Source organism: Cebus imitator, unplaced genomic scaffold (genome assembly GCF_001604975.1).
Source record: "Cebus imitator isolate Cc_AM_T3 unplaced genomic scaffold, Cebus_imitator-1.0 Scaffold467, whole genome shotgun sequence".
Taxonomy (NCBI): Eukaryota; Metazoa; Chordata; class Mammalia; order Primates; family Cebidae; genus Cebus; species Cebus imitator.
Window position 1 is genome coordinate 1221825 of NW_016107782.1, and position 12660 is coordinate 1234484.

Below are 12660 nucleotides of genomic sequence, written 5' to 3' on the forward strand. Positions count from 1 at the left end.
GAACAAAGCCTCCAAGAAATATGGGATTATTTGAAAAGACCTAATCTACATTTGATAGATATACTTGAATGTGACAGGGAGTGTTATCCAAGCTGGCAAACACAGTTCAGGATATTATCCAGGAGAATATCCCCAACTTAGCAAGGCAGGCCAACATTCAAGTCCAGGAAATACAAAGAACACCACAGAGATATTCCTCAAGAAGAGCAACCCCAAGGCACATAATCATCAAATTCACCAGGGTTGAAATGAAGGAAAAAATGCTATGGGTAGCCAGAGGGAAAGGTTGGGTTACCCATAAAGGGAAGCCCATCAGACTCACAGTGGATCTCTCGCAGAAATCTTACACGCCAGAAGAGAGTGGGGACCAATATTCAACATCCTTAAAGAAAAGCACTTTCAACCTAGAATTTCATATCCAGCTAAACTAAGCTTCAAAAGTGAAGGAGAAGTAAAACTCTTTATAGACAAATAATTACTGAGAGATTTCATCACCACCAGGCCTGCCTTACAAGAGCTCCTGAAAGAAGCGCTAAACTCAGAAAGGAACAACCAGTACCAGCCACTCCAAAAACATACCAAATGGTAAAGACTATCAATACAATGAAGAAACTGCATCAACTAACAGGAAAAACAACAAGCTAGCATCATAATGGCAGGATCAAACTCACACATAACAATATTAAGCTTAAATGTAAATGGGCTAAATGCCCAATTCAAAAAGACACAGACTGGCAAATTGTATAAAAAGTCAAGAACCATTGGTGTGCTGTATCCAGGAAACCCATCTCACATGCAAGAACACACATAGGCTCAAAATAAATGGATGGAGGAAGATTTACCAAGCAAATGGACAGCAAAAAAAAAGCAGGAGTTGCAATCCTTGTCTCTGATAAAATGAACTTTAAATCAACAAAGATCTGAAGAGACAAAGAAGGGCATTACATAATGGTAAAAGGATCAATGCAGCAAGAAGAACTAATGATCCTAAATATATACGCACCCAATACAGGAGCACCCAGATCCATAAAGCAAGTTCTTAATGACCTAAAAAGAGACTTAGACTCCCACACAATAATAGTGGGTGACTTTAACACTCTGCTGTCAATATTAGACAGCTCAACAAGATAGAAAATTAACAAGGATATCCAGGACCTGAACTCAGATCTGGACTAAGCAAACCTAATAGACGTTCACAAAACTCTCCACTCCAAATCCACAGAATATACATTCTTCTCAGCACCACATTGCACCTACTCTAAAATTGACCACATAATTGGAAGTAAATTACTCCTCAGGAAATGCAAAAGAATGGAAATAATAACAAACAGTCTCTCAGACCACAGTGCAATCAAATTAGAAATCAGGTTTAAGAAACTAACTCAGAATCTCACAACTTCATGGAAACTGAACAACTGGCTCCTGAACATCAACTGGATAAACAATGAAATGAAGGCAGAAATAAAGATGTTCTTTAAAACCAACAAGAATGAAGACACAACCTACCAGAATCTCTGGGACACATTTAAAGCATTGTCTAGAGGGAAATTTACAGCAATAAATGCCCACATGAGAAGCGAGGAAAGATCTAAAATTGACACCCTATCATCAAAATTGAAAGAGCTACAGGAGCAAGATAAAAACAAAAACAAAAACCTCAAAAGCTAACAGAAGACAAGAAATAACTAAGATCAGAGCAGAACTGAAGGAGATAGAGAGACAAAAAGACCCTTCAAAAAATCAATAAATCCAGGAGCTTGTTTTTTGAAATGATCAACAAAATACACAGACCACTAGTCAGATTAATAAAAAAGAAAAGAGAGAAGAATCAAATAGATGCAATAAAAAATGACCAAAAAAGGGGCTATCATTACTGATTCCACAGAAATACAAACTACCATCAGAGATTACTACAAACGACTCTATGCACATTAACCAGTAAACCTGGAAGAAATGGATAAATTCCTGGACACTTGCACCTTCCCAAGTTTAAACCAAGAAGAAGTTGAAACCCTGAATAGACCAATAACAAGGGCTGAAGTTGAGGCAGCAATTAATAGCCTGCTAACCAAAAAAATCCCAGGTCCAGATGGGTTCACAGCTGAATTCTACCAGACGTACAAAGAGGAGCTGGTACCATTCCTTCTGAAACTATTCCAAACAATACAAAAAGAGGGAATCCTTCCCAAATCATTTTATGAAACCAATATCATCCTGATACCAAAACTCGGCAGAGACTCAATAAAAAAAAGAAAACTTCAGGCCAATATCCATGATTAATAGATGGAAAAATCTTCGACAAAATACTGGCAAACTAATTGCAACAGCACATCAAAAAGCTTATCCCTCATGATCAAGTAGGCTTCATTCCAGGGATGCAAGGCTGGTTCAACACACACAAGTCTATAAACGTAATCCATCACATAAACAGAACCAAAGACAAAAACCATATGATTACCTCAATTGATGCAGAGAAGGCCTTTGACAAAATTCAAGAGCCCTTTACGCTAAAAACTCTCCATAAACTAGGTATCAATGGAATGTATCTCAAAATAATAAAAACTATTTATGACAAACCCACAGCTAATATCATACTGAATGGGCAAAAACTGGAAGCATTCCCTTTGAAATCTGGCACTAGACAAGGATGCCCTCTCTCACCACTCCTATTCAATATACTGTTGGAAGTTCTAGCCAGAGCAATCAGGCAAGAAAAAGAAATAAAGTGTATTCAAATAGAAAAGGAGGAAGTCAATTTGTCTCTATTTGCAGACTAAATGATTGTGTTTTTAGAAGACCCCATTGTCTTAGCCCAATATCTCCTGAAACTGATAAGCAACTTCAGCAAAGACTCAGGATACAAAATCAATGTGCAGAAATCACAAGCATTCCTATACACCAAGAACAGACTAACAGAGAGCCCATTCACAATTGTTACAAGGAGAATAAAATACCTAGGAATACAACCAACAGATGATATAAAGGACCTCTTCAAGGAGAACTACAAACTACTGCTCAGTGAAATAAGAGAGGACACAAACAAATGGAAAAACATTCCATGCTCATGGGAAGGAAGAAAAAATATTGTGAAAATGGCCATACTGCCCAAGTAATTTATAGATTCAACACTATCCGCATAATCTACCAATGATCTTCTTCACAGAGCTGGGAAAAACCACATTAAGCTTCATATGGAACCAAAAGAGAGCCTGCATAGCCAAGACACTCCTAAGCAAAAAGAACAAAGCTGGAGGCATCATGCTACCTGACTTCAAACTATACTACAAGACTACAGTAATCAAAACAGCATGGTACTGGTACCAAAACAGAGTTATAGTCCAATGGAACAGAACAGAGGCCTTGGAGGCAACATGACACATCTACAACCATCTGATCTTCAACAAATCTGACAAAAACAAGCAAAGGGGAAAGGATTCCCTGTTTAATAAATAGTATTGGGAAAACTGGCTGGCCATGTGCAGAAAGCAGAAACTGGACCCCTTCCTTACACCTTACACTAAAATTAACTCCAGATGGATTAAAGATTTAAACATAAGACCTAACACTATAAAAACCCTAGAGGAAAACCTAGACAAAACCATTCAGGACATAGGCATAGGCAAGGACTTCATGACTAAAACACCAAAAGCATTGGCAATGAAAGTCAAAATAGACAAGTGGGATCTAATTAAACTCCAGAGCTTCTGCACAGCAAAAGATACAATCATTAGAGTGAACCAGCAACCAACAGAATGGGAAAAAATTTTTGCAATCTACCCATCTGACAAAGGGCTAATATCCAGAATCTACAAAGAACTAACAATCCCAAGAAAAAAAACAAACAATCCCATTCAAAATTCAAAATTTGACGAAGGACATAAACAGGCACTTTTCAAAAGAAGACATATATGAGGCCAACAAACATATAAAAAAATGCTCATCATCACTGGTCATTAGAGAAATGCAAATCAAAACCACATTGAGATACCATCTCATGCCAGTTAGAATGGCGATCATTAAAAAATCTGGAGACAACAGATGCTGGAGAGGATGTGGAGAAATAGGAACACTTTTACGTTGTTGGTGGGAGTGTAAATTAGTTCAACCATTGTGAAAGACAGTCTGGCGATTCCTCAAGGACCTAGAAATAGAAATTCCATTTGACCCAGCAATCCCATTACTGGGCATATACCCAAAGGATTATAAATTGTTCTATTGTAAAGACACATGCACAGGTAATGTTCATTGTGGCACTGTTTACAATAGCAAATACCTGAAACCAACCCAAATGCCCATCAATGATAGACTGGACAGGGAAAATGTGGCACATATACACCATGAATACTATGCAGCCATAAAAAATGATGAGTTTGTGTCCTTTGTAGGGACATAGATGAATCTGGAAACCATCATCTCAGCAAACTGACACAAGAACAGGAAATCAAACACCACATGTTCTCACTCATAGGTGGGTGTTGAACAATGAGAACACATGGACACAGGGAGGGGAGCACTGCATACTGGGGTCTGTTGGCAGGGGCTAGTGGAGGGACAGTAGGTAGTGGGGAGGTTGGGGAGAGATAACATGGCATGGGAAGAAATGCCAGATATAGGTGACATGGGCATAGAGGCAGCAAACCACCTTGTCGTGTATGTACCTATGCAACAATCTTGCATCTCACATGTACCCCAGAACCTAAAGCATAATTAAGGAAAAAAAAAAGAAGAAGAAAGCAAGAAAGTTGTTAATAGCTTAAAAAAATGGTTTTTGGACTTTGTGAAACAAAAGAATTAACAATGTTTTAAACAAAAAGTTAGAAAAAGTTTTTATTAGTATAGTTTATGTAATTAGTTTCTTCGATATGTATGAACACAGGTTTTATGGGAGTCTTGAAAGATTTTCTTTATTTTACTGGTATCATTTTTAAAGTTATTAGATATTACTTATAAGTTATTATTTATTAGATATTAGATAAATAAAATTTTAGGTTATTTCAAGTTGTTTAATTCAAATGATAATTTAAAAAATGTTAAGGCAAAAAGTCTTTACTCGTTAGAGGGAGACTGTTTTTTAAATAGGACCCAGTAAAAACAGCATAAGGCCAGAATGTCTTTTTTCTTCTTCTTTTTTTTTTTTTTTTTCTTTTTTAAAAGAAAAATAAAAATTTTTTTTTTTTTTTTTTTTTTTTTTTTTTTTTTTTTTTTTTTTTTTTTTTTTTTTTTTGGGGGTGTTGTTTAGTTTGTTTTTTTTTTTTTTTCAGAGTCTTGCTCTTTCGCCAAGTACCAGGCTGGAGTGCAGTGGTACGATCTCGGCTCACTGCAACCTCCACCTCCCAGCTTCAAGCAATTCTCCTGACTCACCCTCCCGGGTAGCTGGGACTATAGGTGCGTGCAACCACGCCCAGCTAACTTTTGTATTTTAGTAGAGACGGGGTTTCACTATGTTGGCCAGGGTGGTCTCAATCTCTTGATCTCGTGATCCACCCGCTTCGGCCTCCCAAAATGCTGGGATTACAGGCATGAGCCACCGTGCCCGGCCAAGTGTTGTTTAAAAAGGAAAGGTACATTTTACTTTTGTATTAGTGATTATTAATGTTAAACTCAATTTTTAATAAAACTATAAATAGTTATTTAATTATAATTATGACTGTAAGTAACATTTTAATAACATTTTTATAATTCTAGCTTTTTTTATTAAAAAGTAGATTAATTTTTTGAGAAAATCCTGTTATTTAGACACATGGGCCCATATTTTGGTCCTGGATTAGTATATTTTTATTTCAATGTTTAACCTATGGAGAAACTAAATAATTCCCTTTAAATTTTAGTCAACTTGCTTATACTTACAGAACTTTTAAAATAAGATTAGCTTTTCACAAATTTTTTTATATTTGTTTTAATTTTTAGTTTTTTAAGGTAATTTTTAAAACTTTGAATTAGACAAAATTATATTTTTTAACAAAAATTTTATTTTTATAACATTTATAACTTTTTACTAAAAACGTTTTATTTTTTAAATATATTTTTGTATATTTTGTATGTAAGACTGTTTTTTAGTAGTTTTAGCATTTTATAGTGAGAACCATTCTACAATTTTGGAATATGTTTTTATATAATAATTTTTAAAATTGGAAATGGCACAGACATTTAATAAGCATCTATAATAATTTTGATTTTTAAATTATATACAAAGTTTACTTGTAAACATTTATTTCATTATACATACTCAATTTTTTATTTTTGTTTATTTAGATTACATTTGAAAACAGATATTATATAGGGATGGACATGATTTAAAGTTAGTTATTTTTTTCTTAACTATTTTAAAATTTATGAACATTAGGTGTTTAAGAATTTTAAACACATGGACATTTGTTAATAATTTAGAAGATTTAGTTGTTTTTTTAAATAATATTAGATGTTTTATTTATTAAAAATTATATAAGTAAAATTATTTTGGTTTTGGGTGGGTTTATACTTTTATAATTTTTATGCCAAATTTTGTCACCTAATAATATTTGGCACAGATGAATATGAAACCATTTAATCAATAAACTCAAATAAAAATGTGTGTTAATAGCTTTTTAAACATTTTAACTATTATTTTATTAATAATTTATAAGCCCGACTTATTTATCAAAGACGTATGTGAACTTGAAAAGCATTTGCGCTTAATTTTTTTTTTTTTTTTTGAGACAGGATCTTACTCTATCACCCAGGCTGCAATGCAATGGTGTGATCATGGCTCACTGCAGCCTCAACCTCCCCAGGCTCAGGTGATCCTCTCACCTCAGCCTCCTGGGTAGCTGGGACTACAGGTGTCATCACTATTCTTTTTTTTTTTTTTTTTTTTTTTTTTTCTTTTAGAGACGGGATTTCATTTCAAACTCCTGGGTTCAAGCGATCCACCTGCCTCAGCCTCCCAAAGCACTGAGATTACTGGCATGAGCCACTTCACCCAGCCAGGATTAATTTATGAGTATTCATTTACCTATATGTCAATTTGGTAGTATGTTAGACACAAAATAGAAGGTAACTATTATATGTATATTATGTATCCATATCTAAACATGTACACACACATACACAAAGATTCAATAGCTTTTACCTCAGAGCTCTAGTCACGAGACAGCACCACAAACTCACCAACAAATGAAAGAGAGCTGACTCAAGTTATTTTTTTGATAAAATTGGAACCTATTCACATGGCTATACTTGGTTTGCCCTGCTAGATAATCTAAGGAAGGCTGTGAACCAAAATTTGGGATAAGGTAGTCTTTATGGCAGTTTGGTTTAACAAAACCTTTTAAAAAATATATACTTTAAATGAGTTTTAATGTTTATGTTGTAGTTAGACCATAAATAATGAGGCTTCTCTCAGTACTAGTAGTTTAGTAACTAGCAGGTTTAAAGCAGGCAGGAAAAAGAAAGGAAGATAGAGAGTTTTAGAAGACTCTAACTTGATAGTGTAAGTTAACTCTTTGAGCTTTGAATTTTTTTTTTTTAATTCGTCTATTTATTTAAAATGTGCAGAGAAATGGGACATTTGGAGTTTCAAAGAGAACAACAAAATTAGAGACCTGGATGTTGGAAACCGTTTTTCCCTTTCAAGCCTGGACCCCTAAATAAAACAGAAAAACGGAGAAAGAAAAGAAGGGAAGGGAGGGCTGGGCGTGCTGGCTCACACCTGTAATCCCAGAACTTTGGGAGGCTGAGGTGAGCGGATCACGAGGTCAGGAGATTGGGACCATCCTGGCTGACACAAAATGGCTCCCTAGGTGACAGAGTTGGGTGTGAGCAAAGCCCCAAGGGTGCCACAGATACAAACAAATACAAATGTATATAAACAAATGGCTTTCTTCCAAACAAATCCCCATCAAGGAGCTGGGTAGAGTTCCAAATTTCTTGTCTTAATTTTAACCAGTCCTCCTAGATGATTGAGTCAATGTGAGCAAAGCCCTGAGTGTCATAAATACAAATAGATAAAAATGCACAAATGGTGATGCCAGCAGCTAAGTCTAAACAGAACAGAGCCCCAGCAACACCCCAAAAGAGGCAGAGGAAGATCTCAAAAAAAAAAAAAAGCATTTAAGTAAATAAATATGCAGAAGGCATGATAAATATGCAGAAGGCATGGGAGTATGGTATAGGAAAAGAAAGGGAGTGGAGGTTTATAGTACAGTTTGAGGTTGTATTTTAAGGTGAAAGGAAGCACATATGTTGTTTGTCTCCAAGTTACATCTTCAGATTGGGGAGAAGGGAGGAAAGAAAATATTTTGAGGGTGTAAAACACATGTGTAATTTATTTTAGAACTGTATGTTGAGACTGGGAAGAAAAGAGGAAAGGAAAAAAGGTTTTAAAACCCAGTTTGAAGCTAAGCTGTTTGGTTTCTAGAGACAGGGGTTTCACTGTGTTGCCCAGGCTGGTCTCAAACTCCTGAGCTCAATTGATTGACCTGCCTGAGCCTTCCAAGGTGTTGGGATTACAGGCATGAGCCACTGCACCTGGCCTATTTGTTTCCTTTGTCAAGCAATTTATCTGAAGAGTTATTGCACTAGCTGGATGTATAGTGCAGTGGGCTTCTCTGATAAAATGAAATTTACGTTTTTCTCTACCATTTCACTGTGTCTCCTACTTCAACTCTTGCTAAAAAATCTCACATCCAATAAAATAAAACAAACAAAAATCCTGAATTAGTAGCCTTTGAAAGAGAAGAAGTAGAGTACACATCAGTTAAGAATCTTGCTTCTCTATTACTCAAGTTGTCTTGGATTCAGTCTGCAGTAGGGAGAATTTAATGGTTTAAGTCCTGAACCAAAGAAATAATCTATCCTGAAAGTTTAGAGAAAAGGGCTGTTTACTTTTGAGGGAATTTTTTTATTTTTAAAAGATTCACTAAAATTTAAATCTCCAACCGACAAATTCAAGATCTCGTTAATGGTTATTTTTGTTTTGTTTTGTTTGAGACAGAATCTTGTTCTGTCGCCCAGGCTGGAGTGCAGCAGCCCCATCATGGCTCACAGCAACCTCCGCCTTCCAGGTTCAAGTGATACTCCTGCCTCAGCTGCCTGAGTAGCTGGGATTACAGGCACATGTTACCACATCTGGCTCATTTTTTGTATTTTTAATAGAGATGGGGTTTCACTGTGTTGCCCAGGCTGGTCTAGAACTCCTGAGCTCTGGCAGTCCACCTGCTTTGGCCTCCCAAAGTGCTAGGATTACAGGCATGAGCCATCGCACCTGCATTAATGGTTATTCTTAAATATTTTTTAAGAATAAAATTCCTGCTTCAAAATTAAATAAATTATATTCTCAGTTTAAGAAAGAAGTTGATATGTTAATAGGGGAGAAAAGGGCAGTTCTGATTTATGTTTCAGTGTAGACAGCTTCACACTCAGACACAAAATGCTTCCTGTTATGTATCATTTATCAAAACTGAATTCAATTTACATACATTTTAGAAAAGGAAGTAAATGCTACCTAAGACTAATCTCGAGGAGATTTGTTTCCAATTGATGGGAAACAACCCAACAGCTAGAGTTGTTCCTATTATCTCCTCTCTTCTAAACAACTGCTAGAAGTTCTTAGTTAATTTGTAGCGGCACTCTAAATCAAATGTAATTGTGATTCTGTGAAGGACTTTTTTTCTAGAGTTAGAAATACATTTGCAGCCTATTAGAGAAAATGACAAAGATTATTTATGTCACAGAGGTACTTCCTTTGGAATACCTACCAGTTTTATTCTTATTTTTGACTTTTATGATAGTATTATCCATCATCTGGCATTTAAAGATAATACCATTTTCTGATACAAATTGATAAGTGCACTGTCCAGGATTTTCAGACAACTAAAAATATAACTTTACAAATATAAAGCTGGTTATCAGTTTTAACAGAAGGATGCAGAAGAAAGTGCTAGAATTCAGCAAATGCTGCAATTTGCTTTAAATATGGATGTGTTTTCTGATGACTTATCTATTGCTTTAAAAGGTGTTCTGCTTACTACCAAGTGGAAGTTTCAATTTTTGAAAAAAAGATGTTGAAGAGTAATTAGAGAACCCAAAGGATCAAAGACTAGAAAAAATTATGTTAAAATGAAGCTGAATAAATCGTAATTTTAATGAAAATAAATGTAATGAAATGATACTGAGATTTTTTAGCAATGGATATTTTATGCAATGATGTTAGTCCATCATTACTGCTTATGAAGTAAATGAAGAAGTAAAAATATTCCATTCTAGAAAAATTGCTGATTATATAAAATGTGTTTTTGCTATACTAATATCTTTTTAGAAAATGTAAACTTTCCTATATGACTTAAGAAGAGAAACTGAAGTAAACCCTCTTTGTATTTAATGAAGAAAGCGGTAAAAATTTTGCATCAATTCCTAACAAGTGTTGGGCTTTCCTATAATGAATGTGGTTATTAACATTTAAGATATGTCACAATCTAGAATTGGTTTAGAAGAAAATGTTTATTGATTGTGTAAATGATTACTTTTAATAGTTCAACCATGATTTAAAACAAGAGAAAAATATTTGCAAAACACATCTTTGACAAAGGACTTGTATTTAGAATATGTAATCAATTCATACAACTCAATAATAAGAAGATAGAAATCCTGATTTTAAAACATGTAAAAGATTTGACCAGGCACATCACCAAAGATGCTACAGGATGACAAACAAACCCATGAAAAGGTGCTTAAAATCATTAGTATCAAAGGAAGACAAAGCTACAATGAGATACCACTAAATGTTTTTCCAACTTATTAAAATTTAAAAAGCTGATCATACCAAGTGTTGGTAAAGATATAGAGCAATATGCCTGGTAGAAACAGTTTGGTAGTTTCTCAAAAAGTTAAACATAAATCTACAGCCAGTCCATTCTCTAGGTATTTACCTAAGAGAAATGAAAGCATATGTCCATGCAAAGACAAAGAACATGAATATACATAACATATATTTGCCATAATCCCAAACTGTAACAAACCACATGTCTACCAAAAGATGAATGGATAAACAAATTGTGATTACTTCCAAGCAATACAGAAGACTGAAACATGTATACACACACACACACACACACACACACACACACACACACACACACACACAGATGCGTTTCTTTTTTTCTTTTTTTTTTTTTGACAGGGCCTTGCTCTGTCACCCACGCTGGAGTGCAGTAGCACTATCTTAGCTCACTGCAACCTCTGCCTCCTGGGTTCAAGCCATTCTCCTGTATCAGCCTCCCAAGCAGCTGAGACTACAGGCATGTACCACCATGCCTGGCTATGTTTTGTACTTTTTAGTAGAGATGGGATTTCACCATGTTTCCCAGCTGGTCTGGAACTCCTGGGCTCAAGTGATATGCCTGCCTTGGCTTCCCAAAGTGCTGGGATTACAGGCTTGAGCCATTGTGCCTGCCCAAACATGGATGCATTTCAAAGTCATTCTGAGTGAAAGAAGTCAGGCAAAAAAATTAATAATAATAATAAATAAAATAAAAAGTAAAATCTATGAGTCTATTTATAAATAATTATAGGAACTGCATACTAATCTGTAGAGACACAAAGCACATCAGTGATTACCTGACAATGAGGATGGAAAGAGGGAGAGCTTATTAAGGGGCTCCCAAATAGATTAGAATTACGGAAGTATTTGTTATTTTAATTGTGGTAGTGATTTCACTTCTGTGCATTTATGTCAAAACTCATCAATGTGTTCACTTTAAATGTGTCCTGCTTATTGGATGTCAATTATACTTCAGTAAAGCTTTCAAAATAATAAAAATAGAAACAATGTTACCTAAATACAAATGAACTTATTTAGAACATAAGAGTCAAAGTAACCTTAGGTTTTTTTTGTTTGTTTTTTTGTTTTTTTCAGTTTCCTTCCAAAACGAGAGTATTTGGTCTAAGATAGAAGAAAAATAAGTCAGTATTGGCATCACTGATGAGCAAGAGATATTTACTACAAAGAAGGAACCAGGGATTGTATAAAATAGAGTATATCTGTCCCATACAAAATTTTTTAGCAACTGGTGATATTTATGATACACAAAACTGTTTGTGCTAATGTTCCATTTAAAATTACTTGGTAGATATATTTATAAACTATTAAATACTTAAGTCTATAATTAATCATTTCGCCTGTGCTCTAGACCTATTTCCAACTGCTGTGGTATATTTCTGCTTGGATATTACACAGTCACCTTAAATTCAACATGAGTGGCTGTGTAGCAGGGTAATTCAGTATGTCAGCTCTAACTCACATAGACCTGGGCTCAAATTCTCTAAATGGGAATAATATTCATAGTTCCTATTTCATACGGTTGTGTAAGGCTTAAATCAGAAATAAAATACTTGGAACAAGATAGGTACTTTATAAATATTTCTTCTATTATTAAAAACCAAAATTATTTTTTCTCTAGAAAATAAACCCTCCTTTTAATTGACACATTTTTTTTCATAGGTCTACAAATGTTTCAATATCCTAGGCTGGGAAATCTTAAGAAAATATTTGAATATTGTATTTTCTTCATTATCTATATGTACTTCAACACCAACTCTTCATTAAAATGTCACTTATATATGTTTTCTTTCTAATGAATTCAGTTGATCTCTCCAGGCCATTTTCACTTCATTACTCACATAGTA